This window comes from Schistocerca americana, chromosome 1, assembly GCF_021461395.2.
Source record: "Schistocerca americana isolate TAMUIC-IGC-003095 chromosome 1, iqSchAmer2.1, whole genome shotgun sequence".
NCBI classification, from domain to species: Eukaryota; Metazoa; Arthropoda; class Insecta; order Orthoptera; family Acrididae; genus Schistocerca; species Schistocerca americana.
In genome coordinates this window covers 342,608,074-342,629,384 of record NC_060119.1, presented here as the reverse complement: position 1 = coordinate 342,629,384, position 21,311 = coordinate 342,608,074, and positions in this window count along the sequence as shown.

Sequence of the window (21,311 nt, the reverse complement as noted above, 5' to 3'; positions counted from 1 at the left end):
GTTTCCGTTAATGGGAGGTTTTTGAGTACCCAGTGCTACCAACAGCGATCAGACAAACGTGGGATATTAAAATTTCCGCTCTGCTGGAAACAGAGATTCATCATCCTTGCATTTCAGACCAATGGAAGGGAAAATTTAGCAAATGATTCCACCGCATTTGACAACTGTAATTTAACTAATGCCAGAGTTTACTTATCCAGAATTCTATCCCTATGACAATTTACAGCTTCAGTGAGATAAAAATGTATACTGTCCACCATTTGACTCATATGCAAGGTTCCGTACTTCTTACGATGAAGGTGCTGAATAGGAGGGATGCCTACTCAGTCCACGGAAATTCAAGGAGCTGGCACCAGTCATCGTAATTGACTGTTCTAATCAGAATGAGATAATTAAATCAGGACCAATAGATGTACAAATCGAATTTTAATCCTCATCAAATTTCCCAGAACACACTGCAGTCTATACTCTATTTCTACATACCGTGTGATTAACTATTGCTCACTTACTATTGTTGCGCAGCGTGCTGTATAAATGACCAAGCACTGTGGCTTATCCAAAGCATTTCACAATGACAACTTGCAGTGTGAACGTCGCTGGCGGCATTCAAGGTTTCTATGATGATGAGTGCTGACAATCATATTTACAGATGTAAACTTATAGCATCCACAGAAGATGCTGGTATAATAGGGACATTCTCAGCCAGAATTGCGCGACTGAGGCCATTCAGAGATGTGAATTGTGATAAAATACGGAGGATTGTAAAGTGGCTAACATGTTTCTTTCATGGACTCCACTGGGACGATCCTGGTGTACCTTATAAAGAAATAATGACGTCACTTCGAATGTTCGATCATCCTAAGACCATAATCTACGTCACAGGTGAGGAGGTCACATGGATGCAGTGAATCTTCAATTTACACCTGTTCAAGGCCTGGAATTCCACACGTGCCCGGCTATCCATCAGCTCAAGAAGAAGAAGATAGGGTTGTTCAAAAAAAAAAAAAAAAAAAAAAAAAATGATTCAAATGGCTCTGAGCACTATGGGACTTAACATCTGTGGTCATCGGTCCCCTAGAACGTAGAACTACTGAAACCTAACAAACCTAAGGACATCACACACATCCATGCTCGAGGCAGGATTCGAACCTGCGACCGTAGCGGTCACGCGGTTACAGACTGAAGCGACTAGAACCGCACGGCCACACTGGCCGGCGAAATAGTGTTGTGTCTGCTTATGAAAATGTATAATTACTTTTAAGTTGGATTAATTAAAATAAATGAATTTTTTTACCTCACATTCTGTGTCATCCTTTCTTTCTGCCTAGCTCCTACTTAGATAGTATCTAGCTTTGCCCAGATCCTATGTCTGTGGCTTTGATCAAGCAAAGGAGATATAATTTCAGCCATGTTTGCTATACGTCTTTGCAAGCACTATTTGTTCCCAGAAACCTATATGTGCAGCATGATAGGCTAAATCCCATGCAATCATTACATATATTTTGTTTTCATACATCTTAAACGTCACCTCCCTCGTGTTTGAAACAAATATTTTGTACATTTTGGGCAGCCTTTATTTACACTTGTAACGGTAGGCATTTGTGAAATAACGACGAAAACGTATGGTAACGAATAACAATTTTTTATTCAGGCGTAGATATACACAGTAGTAATACAGCTTTATATCCACAAATCTTATTATTTTTACAATACTTGTAGTAATGCAGCTTTTAAATTCACAGTTCTTGTAACTGTTTGAAAATTTTTAGTGACAATTCTTGGTCTTACAAATAACAGTATTGGTTGAAAAAATCTTTTACTTCACACTGTAGTACTGATCACAGCTATTGCAGAGGTATAGCTTCTCTTACACTTATAGTATTACTAGTGAAATTTCACCCAAACAGAAGACTTAATTTATACATTGAACTGGGTGGTTCTAAACATTTTCCACCTCAAGCGGTTGAAATAATTTAATAATACAGTGAAGCGGATGGTCTTAAAATATCCATCGCAAACAGCTGTAATAAAATTAACTGAGTGGAGCTCTCATTTGAAACCTGTATGACTTGGACAGCTAGCGGTAGGTGACACTTAAAAGGTAATCTATTTACACATGCACTCACACAATCATGCATGCACATGAAGTGCAAAAGATAGAAATTCAGCAGACTATTTTTTTCCTTCACTTATAGTTTTTTCAACTTTTTTGATGATTTTAGTTCAGTTTTTAATATGTTTTATATATATTGCACATTTTTAACTTTTTCTTTTTATAATTTATTAGAGAACATGTTGCTTAGCTATCCATACATAGATACTATGCTACTTATTCAGAAGAAAAGTAAACACAATATATTTACACACAGGCATGCACATTTACATAGACATCCACACTCAAACGCACCCACAAGCATACACACAGGCACACATAAGCACATACATGCAGGCACACCATACATCACACACATACAATATTTACACTGTGATAAAAGAGCCATATTACTCGCCACAAGCTCTCTCTCAGCCAGTCACTCACACTCTCTCTCATTCACACCGTCGGAGCCCTCACCCCCTCCCGCACTTCGAGTAAATAAGGTGAGTAAGGGAGGGTTTCGATCCCGTCATCACAAATGGCTCTTTTATCGTTATGAGGTGACAAGCCGACTTTAGACTGCAACACAGTGTACACCTCGTGACCTCACGATCGAATACCAGTCCACTGTACCAAATGCATACGTAATAGCGGAGCACCACGAAGACCACCGTACAGGCACTGCAAGTTGCACACCCTTGCGTCGGGTAGCCCGGTTTCGTCGAGTTTCGCCTTACCACCCAGATACTCATAAGGGAAAACTTCTTTCCTAGTCATAAGCTGAAACTTTTCCTCGCCGGGGTATGCAGATTGGGTGATATGCATATTCTTCCGAGGCAGAGATTCTACGAGTTTCTGGACTGGCGCCTACATAAAACGTAGTTTGTCAAGGAAGCTGAGCGTAATTTTTGGCGTCATTCGTTTGGAGAACGAAATATACTTCTCATTACTCTCAGGCAGGACACTGACCTGATATTTTTCGCAGTCGAAATTAGCCAATCGCTCAACTAGAAAGTGAGCGTCATACTCGCTTCCATTATAAAAGAAAACGAGTATGTGTCGTAGTAACTGATACTTCAAAGTGCATGTGTTATGAGCTGCCCCTGGAAGTTCTCCGTAAGATGACAGTTGTCTCTATTGGAAGTTTCAATTTTTCTGTCTAATGACAGCCCACGAATATGGAAGTTAACCGCATCATTGTATCAGCTTTTATCCTCCTCCGATTCGGTCATGGGGATGTTGGTGCTGAAAGGCCTATGAACATCCCTTGAGAGTTTTTCAAGCTTAATGAGCAACCAAACCGCAGGATTATCCCCAACATGAGATTCATAGCAGTTAAGACTTTAATCAAATTAACATGCAATTTTAGACTGTGCCACATGTGGTACATGTTTTGGAGTGAAGGTGGTATGTGAGGCTAAGGGCCTCTCTTCGCAGGGGGTGATGGAGGCGTATACAACAAATGGACACTGTTAGTGGTGGCAAGCATTCTTGAATTGAATGAACTTGTTTCCTTCTGTAGCCATAACAACACGCACCAGTTTCTTGATTTCACTGTCCTCCAGATGCCATTTAAATATCTTGCTTCTGTAAAGGTATTTTGATACCTGAAGAAAATGTGTTTTTCTGTTATTTTTACGACAATTGGCTGCATAGGAGGTGGGACATGTCTTTGATCCACACGTAAAGCTGACTATCACCATCAGTGAAAGCAGAATGTTTACATGAAGATCATGCTTACCTGCATATTTCGAAAAATGGAGTGGTCCAATTACAGTATGCTTGACCTGCTCATCTGGCTTGCTTTTCTGCTTTTTCTTCAGGCCATAAACGTGAGCAAATTTTCTGGGATTTTGGGCCTCAAATTTTGGTATATCTGGTATCATTATGGGGCACTCAATATCCTCAAATTTATAACATTCACGAATGCTAAGACCTATACCATATGAAGATGTGCGCTGTGGATCTTTTCTGTAATTTCTTTCACAAGTCAGGGCTGACCATGCAAAACAAGCATTATCCCTTTCATTTTGAACGTTAATACCAGCCTGCTTGTTCTTAATATCCTCAGGGAGTTTGATATAGCTGGACCCTCCCTTTAACGGATCATAGGCATGAATATGGGTGTTGAGGTATAGTATTTGGCTGAGTGCTTTAGCTGACTCTCTTATTTCCATCTCGGGAAACTGGGCCAGTATAGCACCCAAGGTGGATTCACAATACCACTCAGCGGTTGATGTAACACCATTATCACCCCAGATGTAGTGCAGGCTTTTCTCTCCAGTAGCACTCTGTTTTTTTTTTTCTTTGGGGGAGGGGGGGGGGATGAGTCAACTCACAGCAGAATACTGCATTACATTTAATGGCATGACAGGTCCATTATCATTAATACTACAACTAGGAGACTACTGCGTCCACCTGATGAATGAGGGAGCTGGGAGGGGGGTGGGGGTGGGGAGGGAGTCACCTTCAGGGGAAGAGGGGTAAGTGATGAGTCACACAAGCCTTTCACTGCTGTGAAGATGAATACCTGGAGCCGGAGTAGGAGGAGGCGGTGGTTGGCTGCTCTGTGAGTGGTCAGGCTGTGAATAAGGCGCTTGTTGATGCTGCTGCATGTTGGAGGCTCCACCATCGCGAGCCTGCGAGGTGGGAGATGGTTGGTCTGACTGAACCACCCATGGACGCCAGGGGTTATTCACTGCAGCAGCCATGGTTGCTTCCATCACTGCCTCTCGCACGGCAATGAGTGGCACTTTGTATGGTGGTGCACATCGCTTGGGCCAGTGTTTGATACCTGCCCTCACAACCACCGCTCTTGGTGCATGTGCCACAGCAAGCTGTTGTCATGATGGTGTTGGTGGCACCTCTGTAACATATGAATAACGGAAATAAATTAAGTACTGTGCTCAAGATTTTATAAATATATGCTATAAACAAATAATAACAATTAAGTACATCAGCATTCCAGAATAATAATTACATGCTGTAATGATGATGGTCACATTATAATCACCTTTTACAACCTGGGTCCAGGATTGAGCAGTTCAGTCAAGCTTTCTGCAAGTTCTCCCACCCGGTCAAATATCTCCACCTCCTCTTCCAGAAGGGAGAGATCGCACTGACCTTCAGCAGCCACCATCTCAGGCTCCCACTCTGGTATTTCACCCTTGTCACAATGGTTGTTGTTGTAGAGCCACTGATCCACAGCTGTAGTTGTCTACAACAAGATATTGATTATAAGAAACAACAACAGCAACAAAATATTTGTACTGAATTTGCCTACAACGAGATGTTGGTTGTACATAACTAAAAAAAAATAAAAAGCTCATACCAGATAGAAGTAATGACTCCTGGTCATCATCCTCTTCTTGATCTATAGTAACATCTACAACAATGGGTAACAAATGCCCCACATGCGATGCAAGAAAGTCTAATGGCAATATATTGCAAATGTGCTTACTTTCTTGCTACATTTTGGCCTCCAGCAGCAATTCATTGTCTGTCGGCTGCTGCTCTAATGCTGCAACATCGAGATAAAAAAATTTATAAATACTTGTTACGATCTGAATACATCAAGAGCTGTTTTCTGAACACGTAAACTATCATGCAGAATTTGGAGATGTAGTTACATGATGGTAGCACAAGCTCTTTGGCTTGTTGGAGACTTTCAGCTTTCAGCTGCTGCTGCTCTCCCTAATGCTAGAATAACGTTCATAACTTGCCTTCTTTTTCATTCAAGCAGGATTGGTGCAAGTGTTATGGAACAGATCGCAGCTGTGTGGGAGAAAAAAGAATTCTGAGACAAACTTCCCTTATTTACTGTCAAGTGACTGGAAAATTGAACGGAGCTGCTAGCTTTAGGAAAACACTCCTTGATTCTGAGGCAAACATACAGCTTGATACTTCTGATGTCAGCTGCATCCCTCGAAATACATGTTGTTATTAGTCAGAGTAAGCTGTTGGAGGAGACTGCTAACCACGACTTCTTTTTCTTCTTCAAGCAGGCCTGGTGCAGGTGGATGCTGTAGGGGACAAAGAAAATTCTGTGAAACTAATCTAGGCCCCTTCTGAAAACATCCTTTGTTTGACAGCAAGTGGCTGGAAAATCGGATGCATCTGCTATCTTTAGATAACACCCTTTGTTCATTCTGAGACAGATTGATAGCCTTGTACGCCCAATGCCAGCTGCATCCCTCGAAATATATGCTGCTGTTGTCCTTAGGACACAGCTGTGAGATGAAAATGATAAGCTTCAAAAACAAGTCATTGTTTGTGGTAGATGTCCAACAAAGCTCGCCTTGAGCATGGTGTTGTACATTACATTCAATTGCCGTCGATGGCTGTCACCCCCCCCCCCCCCTCCCTCCCCGTGCCATGGAAACCAAAGGGATCACAAATGCGGGTAGTGTCACTGTGCAGATCGCCAGACACTGTTTTGTGTCACGTAAGGCTGCCTGAGAGTTATAAATGTGCTTCGCGTGGCGCCCTTTCATCTCAAGCCCCCATAGCAGGTAAAATTTGTGGTAAAGTCTCATGGGACCAAACTGCTGAGGTCATCGGTCCCTAAGCTTACACACTACTTAATCTAACTTAAACTAACTTACTCTAAGAACTACACACACACACACTCATGCCCGAGGGACGACTCGAACCTCCGACAGAGGGAGCCACACTGACCATGATAAGACGCCTCAGACCTTGCAGCTACCCCACGTGGCCCCAGAGGAGGACAAGAGGCGGTAGACAGGTCCAGTAAAGACCCGCGAGGTGAAGCAGCTGCAGCAGCCGTCATAAATGTGGACCAAGCTCACCCCCTCCACACCCAAGGTCAAGTGACAAGTGAGGTGGTGTGGTGCAGAAGGCAGGGAAGGGATGGACCATGGCACAGCATTATTGCACTTGTGCTCATCAGGGCACCACAGAGCGTCTTTATGACTTTGTGGTCGCAGTATACGAAGCGATCGGAAGTCGTTATCCTGCCAAATGAAAATTATTTCCTTGTCAGACCATAATTCACCGATTTCCTGTCCTCTGAATTTCTCCTTTCCTCAATTTCTAGCACCTGTTCCCGCTTTACAAACATTTTCCATCAATAGTTTCCATTAAAATTATGTCCACAAAATTGATAGTCGAATTGTACAACGAAAATTCGAAATTCCCGCAGATAGGGTAGGTGGGGGAGAGGGAGGAGAGGTGGAGAGGGGGGAGTGTGTGGGGACCCACATGCAGGCTGAGGAAAACACATGATGTCATCCTAGGGTGGGGGAGTTGCGGGGTGGGTGTGTTTGGGGGCGTAATTAATTGATCAATTTAATTAACTTGCATATCAATTTATGTCAAAAATGCACTCATGCCGCCCTTACCTTATTACTGTCACTGTTGTGTTCGAAAGGAAGTTTACGAACTATGGAAACAGCTGTAGGGCAGAGTTATGCAGTATCGGCCGGCTAACCGTACCGACCACAGTTGTGATTTCCCTTTCCCTCTCCAAACAGCAGAAGTTTACAGTAAGCAGAAGAAAGTTTGCGTATGCATGTGCACTGGAGTAGGAATACCTTCCTCCTCTCTTCAGTGCTTTATCTACTCTGAGTGCTGGATAGTGTTGCTGGAGATCTTTTCGCTCATACGGTAGATTTTAAGGTAAGTGATTAGTGTCGTTTCTATATTTCGGTTATCTATATTGTGTAAGGACTGATGTCTAACAAACGCTACATGATAATTTCTAGAACAGAACGTACAGTATCACGAGACCTGCTGCTTGTTGGTCATGCAGTACCGTCCACCCGATTTCTTACATTATTGACGAGAAGTAATTTCAACTTTTAAGTTACATTTTCTTCTTCTTACTCCTTTCTGTATTGAAATGGCGGGAAAAGGGAAAGAGTAAGAGGAAAATCTAATAAATACTGTTTGAAAATGGCTATGAGCAAGGTTATGTCTAACAAAATGACAGCAAAGGAGGCATCTGAAGCGTTTTAAACAATTAGAAAAGAAATGATCGCCACTGAAGAGCAGAGATTAAAATCAGGAAAAATAAATTCTAAAAGAAGAAAGTTAAACTTCAGTTGGGTGTTCTAAAATTAAATAAGCACACAAAAGGTGCCGACAGAAAGTCAATTATAGAGCGGTGAAGAAAACTGGAAATTACTGGGAATAATGGGTCAACAGAAGAGACTGAAAATTGCATTGTATGTTTGGAACCATCTGAAGAAGACTCGGTGCTGCGTACCAAATACAGATGCTGGCCACATCTTAAATGTATGGATCAGCAGGATATTTTGTATTTTATTTGTGATTTTTGTTAAACAGTGGGCTAAACATTGGCGCACCAAGCTGAGATACACACATCAAAAAAATTTTTGCATCACCCCAGTTCCCAGAACTCCTGGAGATAGACGTTGACTGTGGATATTGTACCACAGACATAGTCTCTTTGACTGTTCAGAGTTGTCACTAAACCCGCCCAAAGATGTAAACAACCATGCACGAGCAGCAGCGCCTATTAGACAAAGGGGTTCCGACAGCCGACCAGTTACAGTCATTCCACCAGGAAGGAAGTGTCTGTAGTTCAACCATGAGGTAGCGGTTCGATCGCGTCTGCATTGTTACTTTGTGCCAGGAAGGGCTCCCAACAGGGAAAGTGTTGAGGCATGTCGGAGTGAATCAAAGCGATGTTGTTCGGACATGGAGGAGATACACAAACACACTAACTATTGATGACATGCCTCGCTTAAGCCACTAAAGAGCTACTACTGCAGTGGATCACCGGTACCTACGGATTATGCCTCGGCGGTACCCTGACAGCTACATCACCATGTTGAATAACGCTTTTTGTGAACCCACAGGACGTGACTCTGTGTGCAATAGGCTCCATGATGCGCAACTTCACACCCGACGTCCACGACGAGGTCCATCTTTGCAACCTCGACACCATGCAGCGCTGTACAGGTGGGCCCAACAACATGCCGGATGGACCGCTCAGGATTGGCATCACGTTCTCTTCATCAATGACCGTCGCACATGCCTTCAGCCAGCCAATAGTCGGAGACGTGTTTGGAGGCAACCCAGTCAGGCTGAACGCCTAAGACACACTGTACAGCGAATGCAGCGAGGTGGAGGTTTCCTGCTGTTTTGGGGTGGCATTATGTGGAGCCGACGTACACCTCTGGTAGTCATAAAAGGCGACATAATGGCTGTACGATACGTGAATGCCATCCATCCTCCGACCGTTAGTGCAACCATATCGGCAGCATATTGGCGAGGCATTCGTCTTCATGCACGACAATTTGCGCCACCATCCTACTCATCTTGTGAATGATTTCCTTTACGATAACGACATCGTTTGACTAGAGTGGCCAGCATGTTCTCCAGACTTGAACCCTATCGGACATGCTAGACTGATATGGCTCGAAAAAAGTTACTCAAGTTAATGAACTACGGGAGAACTCTTTAGAGATCGCTTTTTTGTAGATTACTGCTTAGATTGTGTTGTCACTAAATGCCGTATCTAGATACGCCTCCGGAGCTGAGTGATCACTCAGCCTGAATGCCGTTTGGAGGACCTGTGTTCAATTCCCAGTATTTCCAATGTCTTTTTTTCCTTGGTGGGATGAGTGGAACGGGGTCCAGTCAGTCTTGTAATGCCAACTGAGGTGATACTTGAATGAGAAATTGGTGTTCTAAGGTCCCGAAAGGCCGCGCGGGATTAGCCGAGCGGTCTAGGGCGCTGCAGTCATGGACTGTGCGGCTGGTCCCGGCGGAGGTTCGAGTCCTCCATCGGGCATGGGTGTGTGTGTTTGTCCTTAGGATAATTTAGGTTAAGTAGTGTGTAAGCTTAGGGGCTGATGAACTTAGCAGTTAAGTCCCATAGGATTTCACACACATTTGAATTTTTTTTTTTTTTTTTCCGGAAGCAGACAACGTCGGGGAGAGCAGTGTGCTGACCCCATGACCCACCAAACGGCATCCGAACGAAAGCAAATAGCTGTGCCGGTTCGAGAACATACTTCAAACAAGTGATATAATTTGGCGCCCCTTCTCCCCCCTTTCCCTTGCACACTTCCACCCGTGTCAGTGTTCACTACCAACTGTGATACGTACAGAACACAAACGTTGTGCCTGGGCGCTTACTGTAGAATGGCGCCCTAAGCGGCCGCTACAATTTGTGATACGTACTGTACACAAATCTCGAGCGTCTTTGGCGCCCCTCTCAGACTGGCGCCCCAAGCGGCGTCTTTTGTCGCCTTTGCCTTAAACTAGCCGTGGCCACGCAGTCCTAATGGCCAAATTGCGGAGTTGAAGTTCTAGGCGCGCAGTCCGGAACCGTGCGGCTGCTACGGTCGCAGGTTCGAATCCTGCTTCGGGCATGGATGTGTGTGATGTCCTTAGGTTAGTTAGGTTTAATTAGTTCTAAGTTCTAGGGGACTGACGACTACAGCAGTTGAGTCCCATAGTGCTCAGAGCCATTTGAACCATTTTTTGCGGAGTTGAACCGATAAACTCTCTCACCAAAAAGAACTACTTCTGTTCCTACCGTTTCTGACATATTGGGAAGAAAAGCTCTCACAAGCCAGAAACAGCTGCTTTTTATACTCCTGACATTATTATTTCGAAGAGTTTACAGGTTATAGTAATCTGTTTTGGCCGGTAGTGTTCGTCATAAGCGCTGTTTACGAACTTTAACAGTGATTCATACTGTCACAGTGATTCATGCTGTCAAATGCCGAGTGATTGGTAATGAAAGCAATTAATTACGCAATTAATACTTCGTGAAGGATTTGCGGTCAGCTGAAAATGGATTTTTAATCCCCATGTCGTCGTTCAGCACCACTTTTAAAAATCCCTCTAACACGACAGGATAAATCTCTCTAAAATGACAGAATACATTTTTCTGATAAGCCACTGTCACCAGCGAACGATAAATCATGGCATTGCGCTCTTTTCTGATTGTGGTGTACCCTGACCGGCAGTTGGTGAGACTAACATCACGTAATGCCCCGTGTTCTCTTCCGTAAACAGCTGCCTGACTTTTAGTTCTCAACAGTTTTCATTTGTTCTTGGTACGTTTCCACTCGTGCCATGTTTTACAGCAACAGCTTTACAAGTGCTGAAATATAATAAAGGGGCGTGTCAGGCAGAACAATGAAGACCCAGTCTTTGTACAGTGCCACCTGACACACGTGCTGCGCGGCATATCGTGCCGGTATTCGGTATCAGTATGTGCCTCTCTGTTTCAGTTCCTTTACTTCCTCCCAATGACCTTAGTGACGCACATGTCCAAGGTCTATAACTTTTGTATCAGATCCGTAGACTCAGTGGACACAAACCACAGATTTCTTGGAATTGTCGTCATTTTTCTTGTCTTGTGGCAGAATTTTCTGTATTTGAGCTCGTTTCAGAATTCTGCCTTTCGTTACCTCCTTTATTTCTTCGTACAAAAAAATTAATTCTGTTTACTTGCTGTTTACGAACAGCAACACAATGACATTCTCTGACTCTTTCATTCTTCCTTTGCCATCTACGTCATTCAGGGCTTTTCACTGAGAAAGTATTCTAGAGCGAGACATTTTCATATCTCATTGTACAGATTGTACTTCAAAGATAACAGTTGGAAATCCTAAATCGATACGGTTTCGAAATCGTTCCGTCATAATCAAAACACTTCTAACGTTACTTAAAGGTCAATTACCTCTCCTTCAACTTGACTCCACTCCCTCTGTCTCTTCCATTTACACACATGCAAAATCACACACACACAAATGTATTTTGATACAGTATTTCTCAGCAAACCGACGAATAAGTGGCGTTCACATGTTTCTCGGAATAGATGTTAATTTTTTTACAATAATGATCAGTCAGTTAAAATAGTGTCATACCAGTATAACAGCTCATTAATCTTATGAAAGTTTCTTTGACAGATGTCTATCCAGCGTCCTTGAAACTGCACAAGCGTCATCATACCGTCAGCAAATCCGGAAAGTGCGTCTCGATTAACAGTACATGAGGCCCGTGTTCATACGGAATTACATTGCTAATGAGTCTCCTTCTGCTTTGTAGTAGAAGTAGTTTTATTCATATGTAGAGCTCTTTTACATGGATACTGAATATTTCTTGTTATTACAATTTAAGAACAACAAACATAATGTAATTCATATATACAGGCATTTACATACTTAAAAGTCTAGTTTGACAAGGATGGCACAGGTAGTTGGCTGTAACCTTATAGCATTTGCCTGGCATAATTTAAGGAAACTACCGAAAACATAAATCAGTTTACACATATTGTTTCATAATGTAACACTACACAAACGCCAGCCGTGATGGCCGAGCAGTTCCAGGCGCTACAGTCTGGAACCGCGTGACCGCTACGGTCTCAATTTCGAATCCTGCCTCGGGAATGGATGTGTGTGATGTCCTTAGGTTAGTTAGGTTTAAGTAATTATAAGTTCTAGGGGACTGATGACCTCAGATGTTAAGTCCCATAGTGCTCAGAGCCTTTTGAACTACACACACTATCAGTTGATGTCAAGGCCACAGCGATGATGCCTGGATTTATTTTGTGTACCGTACCTTCGCATTTGCTAGCTTGAAAGACGGAGTCAGCATCTCTCCGTAATGAGTGAGCTGTTGAGCTCGGAAAGAGCATAACGGGTTAGTATTACACAATGCGTAGCGTTGAGAGTAAAAGAAAGAAAAATATGGTGTGAAAGTGTTATGTGAAGTAATTTGCTTTATTATACTTATTATTATTTATATGAGTTACATTTTTTCCCAGACGCCTGCTCTGTTTTATCCAAGCATTCCTTCAACGTGTAGAATGTATTGCTTTACAATCACTTTATAATTGGGTTTTTAAATAAATTATTTTCAGTGATCTCTTTAATCCCCTTTGGCAACTTATTGTTCCTTTCTAGTCCTTGGTAGGAAATGCTATATTGCTTTTTACGTTTATTCTTGCTTGGTACAAGTAAGTTCAGTCTGAGTCTCGTTCCATGGCCATGGAAACAGCAGCTTGAGTAATAATTATCGATGGTATTTTCGATGCTTACAACTGACTGGTAAATGTACTCACAAGGCGTAGTAAAATGCCCAGTGGTTCGAACAGACGTTTGTTTATTAGTCTTACGCCCCTTTTATGTAGTTTGAAAACTGTATTCTTATTTTGCCCATCTATTATCCAGAAAATAACCCCATAGCTAACAACGGAACCTCCCCATCGCACCCCCCTCAGATTTAGTTATAAGTTGGCACAGTGGATAGGCCTTGAAAAACTGAACACAGATCAATCGAGAAAACAGAAAGAAGTTGTGTGGAACTAGGAAAAAAATAAGCAAAATATACAAACTGAGTAGTCCATGCGCAAGATAGGCAACATCAAGGATAGTCTGAGCTCAGGAGTGCCGTGGTCCACAACAAGAAATATGGTAACATGCTCCGAACTGTCTTCAACAGAATGGGTATATGTTAGGAACTGGATTCCTAGTAGAGAGGGAATGGGTTGGGTCACGTTCCCGACCCTAACCTTACCTGCTCAAGTCACACATGAAAAATAAATCAGTAGTACGGCAGATACAAGAATATGGCGACAAACATCTGGTGTCTGATATGAAGGAAGATCTTGAACTCCCTATGGATGCGTTTAGGAGGCTGGAACTGACAAAAATAACAAGGCAGTGGAGTATTTTGCGATGTCGCTGTTCGGGACTGCTCTTCTGTCCACGTTATTTACCCTGGAAGGAAAACACATCAAGGATTTACTGAATGATTAATTTGGGTCTGGGAAAAGATGATGAGGAACCGGCTGCAGAAGAAGAAAAGGTGCATGCTGATCTGTCACCAGTTGAAGGTGACAGTGAAGCTGCTAAATTGTGCTACTGCTAAAGACTCAGTTTTTGAATGCTGTAATTTATGACTGCAATTATCTGTCACCTTATTTATGTCATTTCATTGTAGCCATTTTTGTTACTGTTTTTGTGGCATTAAAAAAAAAGAGCGGTTAGCGTGAGCAGCTGCGGAACGAGAGGTCCCAGGTTCAAGTCCTCTCTCAAGCAAAAAGTTTACTTCCTTTATTTTCGCAAAGCTATGATCTGTCCGTTCGTTCATTGACGTCTCTGTTCACTCTAATAAGTTTAGTGTCTGTGTTTTGCGACCGCACCGCAAAACCGTGCGATAAGTAGACGAAAGGACGTGCCTCTCGAATGGGAACCGAAAACATTTGATCGCAAGGCCATAGGTCAACCGATTCCTCCACAGGAAAACACGTCTGATATATTCTATACGACACTGGTGACGGCATGTGCGTCACATGACAGGAATATGTCGTCGACCCACCTAACTCGTACACTTGGCGAATGGGTAAAAAAGATTCTTCTTCCTTGCCCGATTTAGGTTTTCTCGTGGATGTGATAATCACTCCCAAAAAAGTGATGAAAACATGAGTGTTTGTCACATAAACTGCAACAAATGAATGCGACAGTTTCACAGTCGCACAGTTTTCCCTGTGCTCTGTCAAAACATATGTTTTTAACGTTTTCAAATTTTTTCGTGTGTAGACCGTCAAATCCTGCATATGTCCAAGCAAATCTGAACATGTCCTGGAATTTTGGAGAGCGATCATGTGTGAGTGCCTGAACTGTGATAATTGACACACGATCACGTAAACAATACTGCTCTGTGTACCTGTGCAGCTTCGCAAAATAATTGTCTGAAAATAAAAAATTAAACTTCTCACTCGTGGGAAGACTTGAACCAACGACCTCTTGTTTCGCAGCTGCTCACGCTAACCACGGGTCCACGGCGCTCCTGAGCTCACACTATCCTTGATGTTGCTTATGTTGCGCATGGACTACTCAGTTTGTATATTTTGCTTATTTTTTTCATAGTTCCACACAACTTCTTCCTGTTTTCTCGATTGATCTGTGTTTAGTTTTTCAAGGCCTATCCACTGTGCCAACTTATAACTAAATCTGAGGGGGCTGCGATGGGGAGGTTCCCTTGTAAGAATGGAGTGTGCATATGAAAAACATCTAACTAGGAGATTCTGGCTGTTAAAAACCGATGACAGGACTCTAAGGAAACAAAATCCTGATGAAATTCTGTTTGTAAATATCTTTCTGTATGCACACTACTTCAACTGAGAATCAATATTCATTCCTATAAATTCTGTGTTTATTGCACGGTCTGTAATTTAATGGTGTCATTTTCCCTCTTCAAATTGAAATTCACGGCATTTGTTTTCCTTATGTTAGTTATTGCATACTGACCAATTTGTAAACTTCCTTGAGTGTTTCATTTGCTTCCTCTACAAGAAGTTCTCTTGTTTTCTCAGTGACTTTAATATTACTGCCGTCTGCAAAGAGAATTTTTTCCCGCGACTACCACTATTTGGAAAGTCATTGATGTATATCTGGAACAGTATTGTTCCTAACACGCTATCCTTGGAACTTCTATATTAACCCTTTGAACGGAACATCGGTCTGAGATACCGCCATAGTTGACATTAACAATGCTAACGGCGCTGCATTGTTCGTGAGGGTGGGGAGAAGCCCAGTAATCTTCAGTCGGGTCCCGAACCGCAGCTGGCCAACAACGTATTGTCGGCGCATGCATTGTTTTCAAGTAAGTAGAATTTTTGTTACGTATTGTCGGTCTGTGAGACCGTGTTCCGAAAAAATGCATTCCCCTCCCGGTCTGACAGACCGGGTGTTCCTAAAAGTGTCAAATTTTTGCCGGTCTCCCAGACCGGTGTTCCTAAAAGTATCACGCATTTGTCGGTCTGTATGACCGATGTTCCACTCTTTGAACTCTTCTGTTTTCTGTGTAGCAACATTTCATCTATTTGATTGAAATTTTTGCCACCACACGATGCTTAATACTTTTGTGTTCATAGAAGAACGAGAAAAAAGTGTAACAACTCGTATTTAACGTTTTAATTTTTCCTCTTTCCGTTTTTCACACACATTCTCCAATTTACCGCGCAAACTTATTACAGCGATAGAATTATCCCCATTAAATTTCGTTAAAACTCATTTTTCCCTTTTTCCTTGCAGGTTTACAATGGAAGGTCCGAAATATGTTTCAAATCGGTCGAAAAGAATTGTAGCCCTTGCACGCTCTCAAAATTACCTTGAAGAATCAGACTCGGAAGTGGATTCAGATGAATCATGCATTCCAGATGAGGACCTTACTATCCAAGATCCTCGCAATGAAACAGATAATGACGATGACTCTCCCAATGATGATGATCGCGATGATGAAACTATTCGAGAAATATTTGAAGTCGAAAATACCGCAGTTCGCGAAGAAACTGGAGAGCAACCACAGTCTGACATAACTTCTGGTGGAAGCAGACTAATCACTCCACAGAAGCCTGCTGATGTTGCTAGCTCATCTACGCGTTCTGATGACACTCTAGATGAGAGTCGTCTTCCAGTTTCTTACTACGGAAGAAACAAGTGTTTCACATGGTCATCAACTCCTGTTCGCTCTAAGACGCGAACAGCAGCATCCAATATAATAAAGGTACGGCTATCAAAGATACAAGGGCCTGCTCTTACCGTGGGGAAAAACCCACTCCCAGGTGAAGTGTGGCGCCTTTTGTTTACTGACGACATGATTGAGACGATTGTAAAGCATACTAATGAAAAGTTGGCCAAAATTCGTTCTGTTATTGAACTAAAAGAAAGTGTAGCTTACAGAGACACTACTGTGCAGGAAGTGAACGCTGTGATTGGAGTCACAGTTCTTTGCAGCATATTCAAATCTGCGAGGGAGCCTATGACCTCGCTGTTTTCCACTTCGGTCTTGGGGAGGCCAATTTTTCGATCAATAATAACAGAAAAGCGATTAGGAATATTGCTTAGGGCATTTAGATTCGATGACTCGAGCACGAGGGAACAGAGGGAAAAATATGACCCAGCTGCTGCCATTACAGACATATTTAATAAGTTTATTTGGAACTGCCAACAAATTTATAGCCCTGGAGCGCATTTGACAGTTGATGAAACTTTGGTGCCTTTCAGAGGGAGGGTTAAATTTCGTATATATATGCCGAATAAACCGGCTAAATATGGCATTAAGGTCATGGGTCTGGCAGATGCACACAATGCATATATTTACAATGCCTACATCTACTCCGGCAAAGGCTGTGATGGAGCCACACTTTCTACAGCAGAAAAGAAAAAGAGCATTCCCACGCAGTCTGTAATCCGCCTATCTAAAGGGCTGTATGGCACAAACAGAAATATTAGTTGCGACAATTGGTTTTGTTCTGTGGAACTTGCCCAGGAGCTACTAGCTCACAATTTGACATTAGTTGGGACACTAAAAAGAAACAGACCCCAGATACCAGCAGAATTTCAAGCAAGAAGCGATCGTGAAATTGGGTCCAGCCTTTATGGCTTTACGAAAGAAATGACTCTGCTTTCTTATGTCCCAAAAAGGAATAAGGCAGTCCTACTTCTTTCGTCAATGCATCATTCCAATTACACTGACGTTTCAAATGATAAACCTGAAATCATATCTTTTTATAACGCCACAAAAAGTGGAATAGACACGCTAGATATGAAGTGCAGTGTTTATTCTACTAATCGCAAAACAAGAAGGTGGCCGTTGGCTATTTTTTACCACATGGTGGCCATGGCTGGATCAAACGCAAGTATACTTTATGGACTTTTTGGAGAGAAGAAAACCGTATCACGTTTTGATTTCCTGAAAAGAGTTTCTCTATATTTGGTCTACGATTTCGTAAAATCCCGACTGGCAATCTCCAATCTGCCTCAAGAGCTACAAAGTATTATTTCATCTTTAGAAGAAGAGGCAGCAAAAGAAAAGCAAATCGTTAGCCAACGGAATAAATTTGTTGTTCGAGTTGATGAGTGTCCGACGGACACACTTGGTAAAAGAAAAACCTGTCGATTTTGTCCATATCAAAAAAAGAGGAAAACTGCCTACAAGTGTATTTCTTGCGAAGAACCAACGTGCTTGGAGTGTTCACGAAAAGTGTGCAAGACTTGTGCAATTAAAAATAAAAGTTAAATTTTTTCTTTGCATTACATTTTAGTATTCATTTTCTTTGTGTTGTAACTATAATAATGTAAAAAAAAAGTATTTCTAAAGGAGTAATGTGTAAACAACAAAACACTGCAAATTAAAGTTTTTCCTAGTAATAAACTTGAATTTACTGGTATTTTAACAAATATTATGGTTCAAAAACCTATTATTATGTTTAATTACACCTTAAAGAGAGAGAGAAGCAACGTAGAAGTGCGGAAAAGTCATAAAAATAGAGAAAAATACACTTTAAATGTCCTAGCGGTCTAGCAGACCGATGTTCCATCTTACCGCCGAGTAAAAGATGTTCCGGTTAGAGGGTTAACATAAACTTAGTGAGATTTAAAAATATGCCTTTGACACAATCATCTTTGTTAAGAGGATCAAGTTTCACCTTCTTGAATTCTGCTATTGCTGATTCTTTACGTCTGTCGCTTCAGAAACCAAACGATGATTTACTTAAATTGTGGGTTACGAGTGGTCATGAAACTTCTGAATTGCTGTAGCTTATTTGAAAACAAAAAAAAAAAAAAAAGAAAAAGGTCACTACAACAAAGACGTGTGGCCCATAATAGCACCCGTTTGTTACGTTCGAAAAGGACCGAAATGATGATAGTCAACATTTTTAAAAAGCTGCTGACTTTTTGACTGTTTTTTTCCTCTATATCTAAACGACAACAGGAAGATGCAAGGAACTAGGTGCTAAATTCCAGGAACTTGTTTCACGCAACGTTCTTAAACACGTTATATTTCTCTCTCCACATAAACAATACGAAAGGCTCTTGTAGGCACAATCACAGAGATTATCTATGTCTGACACTAACGGACAAATAACAGCACGTGATAAGAGGTCCTCCTAAAGTACATAAGGTCCATGAAAAAGATCCATAATGAGGCAAAGTTCTTAAATTTCGGTCATGGATACGAAAAGAATTATAGGAAGGTGCTGATTCCTCACGACCTACCAAACTATGTGAATGAGAATGTTTCAGGTATAACGAAGACGTTCCAACAAAAATTTCCAAAAGGCAGTGTATTACCTACAGGTATTGTGTACAACGAAGTTCCTATGAACTGTAAAGAATGAAGCCATTGAAACTATACAAAGCCTTGAAAAATAATAACTCAGCAGGCTACGATCAAGTACCAGTGGGTGTGCTGAAACAATGCATATAGAATAAAGAAGATCCCTTAACAAAGATAATAAATTAATCCTGCACATCAGGGGAATTTCCAGAGTATTTAAAAGAGGTAAGACTTGAAACTGAGGAAAGGTAATGCGGATGACAAAAATATTACTGGCCCATTTCCTTGATGTCACCTTTCTGAAAAACAGTAGAATTAATTGTGAAAGGCAGATTAATGATTAAATGAACAAATATAAACTTTAAACACCAGGAGTATCACATCGGTCATTTTTAACCAATGTGGGTTTGTTAAGGGCCCTACCCCCTCCCCAAATATCACAGGTCCAAACGCTCTCGTGACTTTTAATCGCATATGGTATTGTGCAACTCACCAAAATGCCATCCTCATCTTACATCTGAAATATCACTTGGGTCATGTTTGACTCATTCGAAGTTTAATGTAATTTGATGTCAATAACATCGGTTTACAGACACTAAATAGTTTCTGGCCGTGCCTCGACGTTATTCACGAGATCTTGGAGTGTATTACGATGGTTTAGGACAAAATAGCCAGATTTTCAGAAATATGCGGTCAGCTTAGGTCTGATTCTATGTCATCGAGGAGATAACGGAAGGAAACTCATAAATTTTGCCTTGCTTCGGAAATATGGAATCTATTTACTGACAATTGCATTCCCTGCCAGGCGAAAACATGACGAGCAGCTGTATTCTTGCAAGTGCAGGTGCCCATTCGAATAGTGCATGCCGAGTAAACTGGATAAGTATTGGATAAAACTCTGCCTTTTACGTGATGCTGACAAGCGCTACTTCCTGAACGAATTCTCCTTCCGTGACAAACATAAAACTAGAGATCCAAGCAATGATCTTCGTCACCATGTAGTCATGAATTTGACACAACCAGTCATCAAATTTGGTCATAACTTCACGACTGACAACTTCTTCACTTCCGTTAAACTGCGGGGTGAGCTGAAGCAAAAAGGAACAAGTTTAGAGATCACTCAAAACGGTCCTTCCTGCTGCGGGAAGCGGAACGACGCATTGGATGCAACACACGTGTACAAGTCGAGTGACATTCTTCTCACAGTTAACCAAGGCAAAAAAAGTCTTTGTTCTGAGTAACATGTATTCTGGATGTCAGGTGAACGAGAACACTGAGAAGAAACTTCCAAAAACAGTGAAATTTTATAAGTAAAGTAAGAGTGGAGTCAATATAGTTGACCAAATGACCAGACTCTTCAGTGTCCGATGACATGCCTTTTACGACATTCTTGATCTTGCCATGATCAATGCTCACACAATTTTTGATTTACTTACTCTAAGAAGATTTCACAGCGAGATTTTATCCTCAGAGTAGTAGATGAGATTGCTGGCCCCTACAAACCACAGATTGGAGCCGATGTCCGGGTGCAGGCATTCAGTACCGGTTGTGGCAAACCTGGAAATATAAAGCTTTGTCAAATTCAGGTTTCCTGCAGAGAATAAGAGGGAGGTAAAACATCAGACATTTGTTTCAAGTGCAACAAGTTTGTGTGGAAAAGATGCCAAGTCAAAGCTGTTGTCAAATGTCTGAACTATGAGCCCATTCCAGCTTAGACAATTTTGTCCACTCCTTTGTTGCTAAATAGTTACAAATATTTATAGCCCTAGAGTCTAACTGCTTGTTCATATGTCTTTCTTCCTTGATTGCAAGGTAGGATTCGACCACTAGCAATGACTGCAGCGTTCCTTAGATTTTCGGCCTCAGTTCTGCTCTTATGGTCTTATACCTTAAGGCCAGCTTCCTGACAGACAGGACACTTGTGATTTATTTGTCACCTTTGATCTGGTTTTGTTATTCACCAAGATCTCCTTTCACATTCTTTCTCTCTTATCGGCAAGAGTTTTGTTAGAGAATCTACAACTTTGTTTAAACATGTTCGGACATGACGTACCTTTTATTATTTAACAACGATTTTTGAACAAACTCACAGTGTCGACACAGGTAATTCCTTGTCATCCTCAGTGGCCAGTTTATTTAT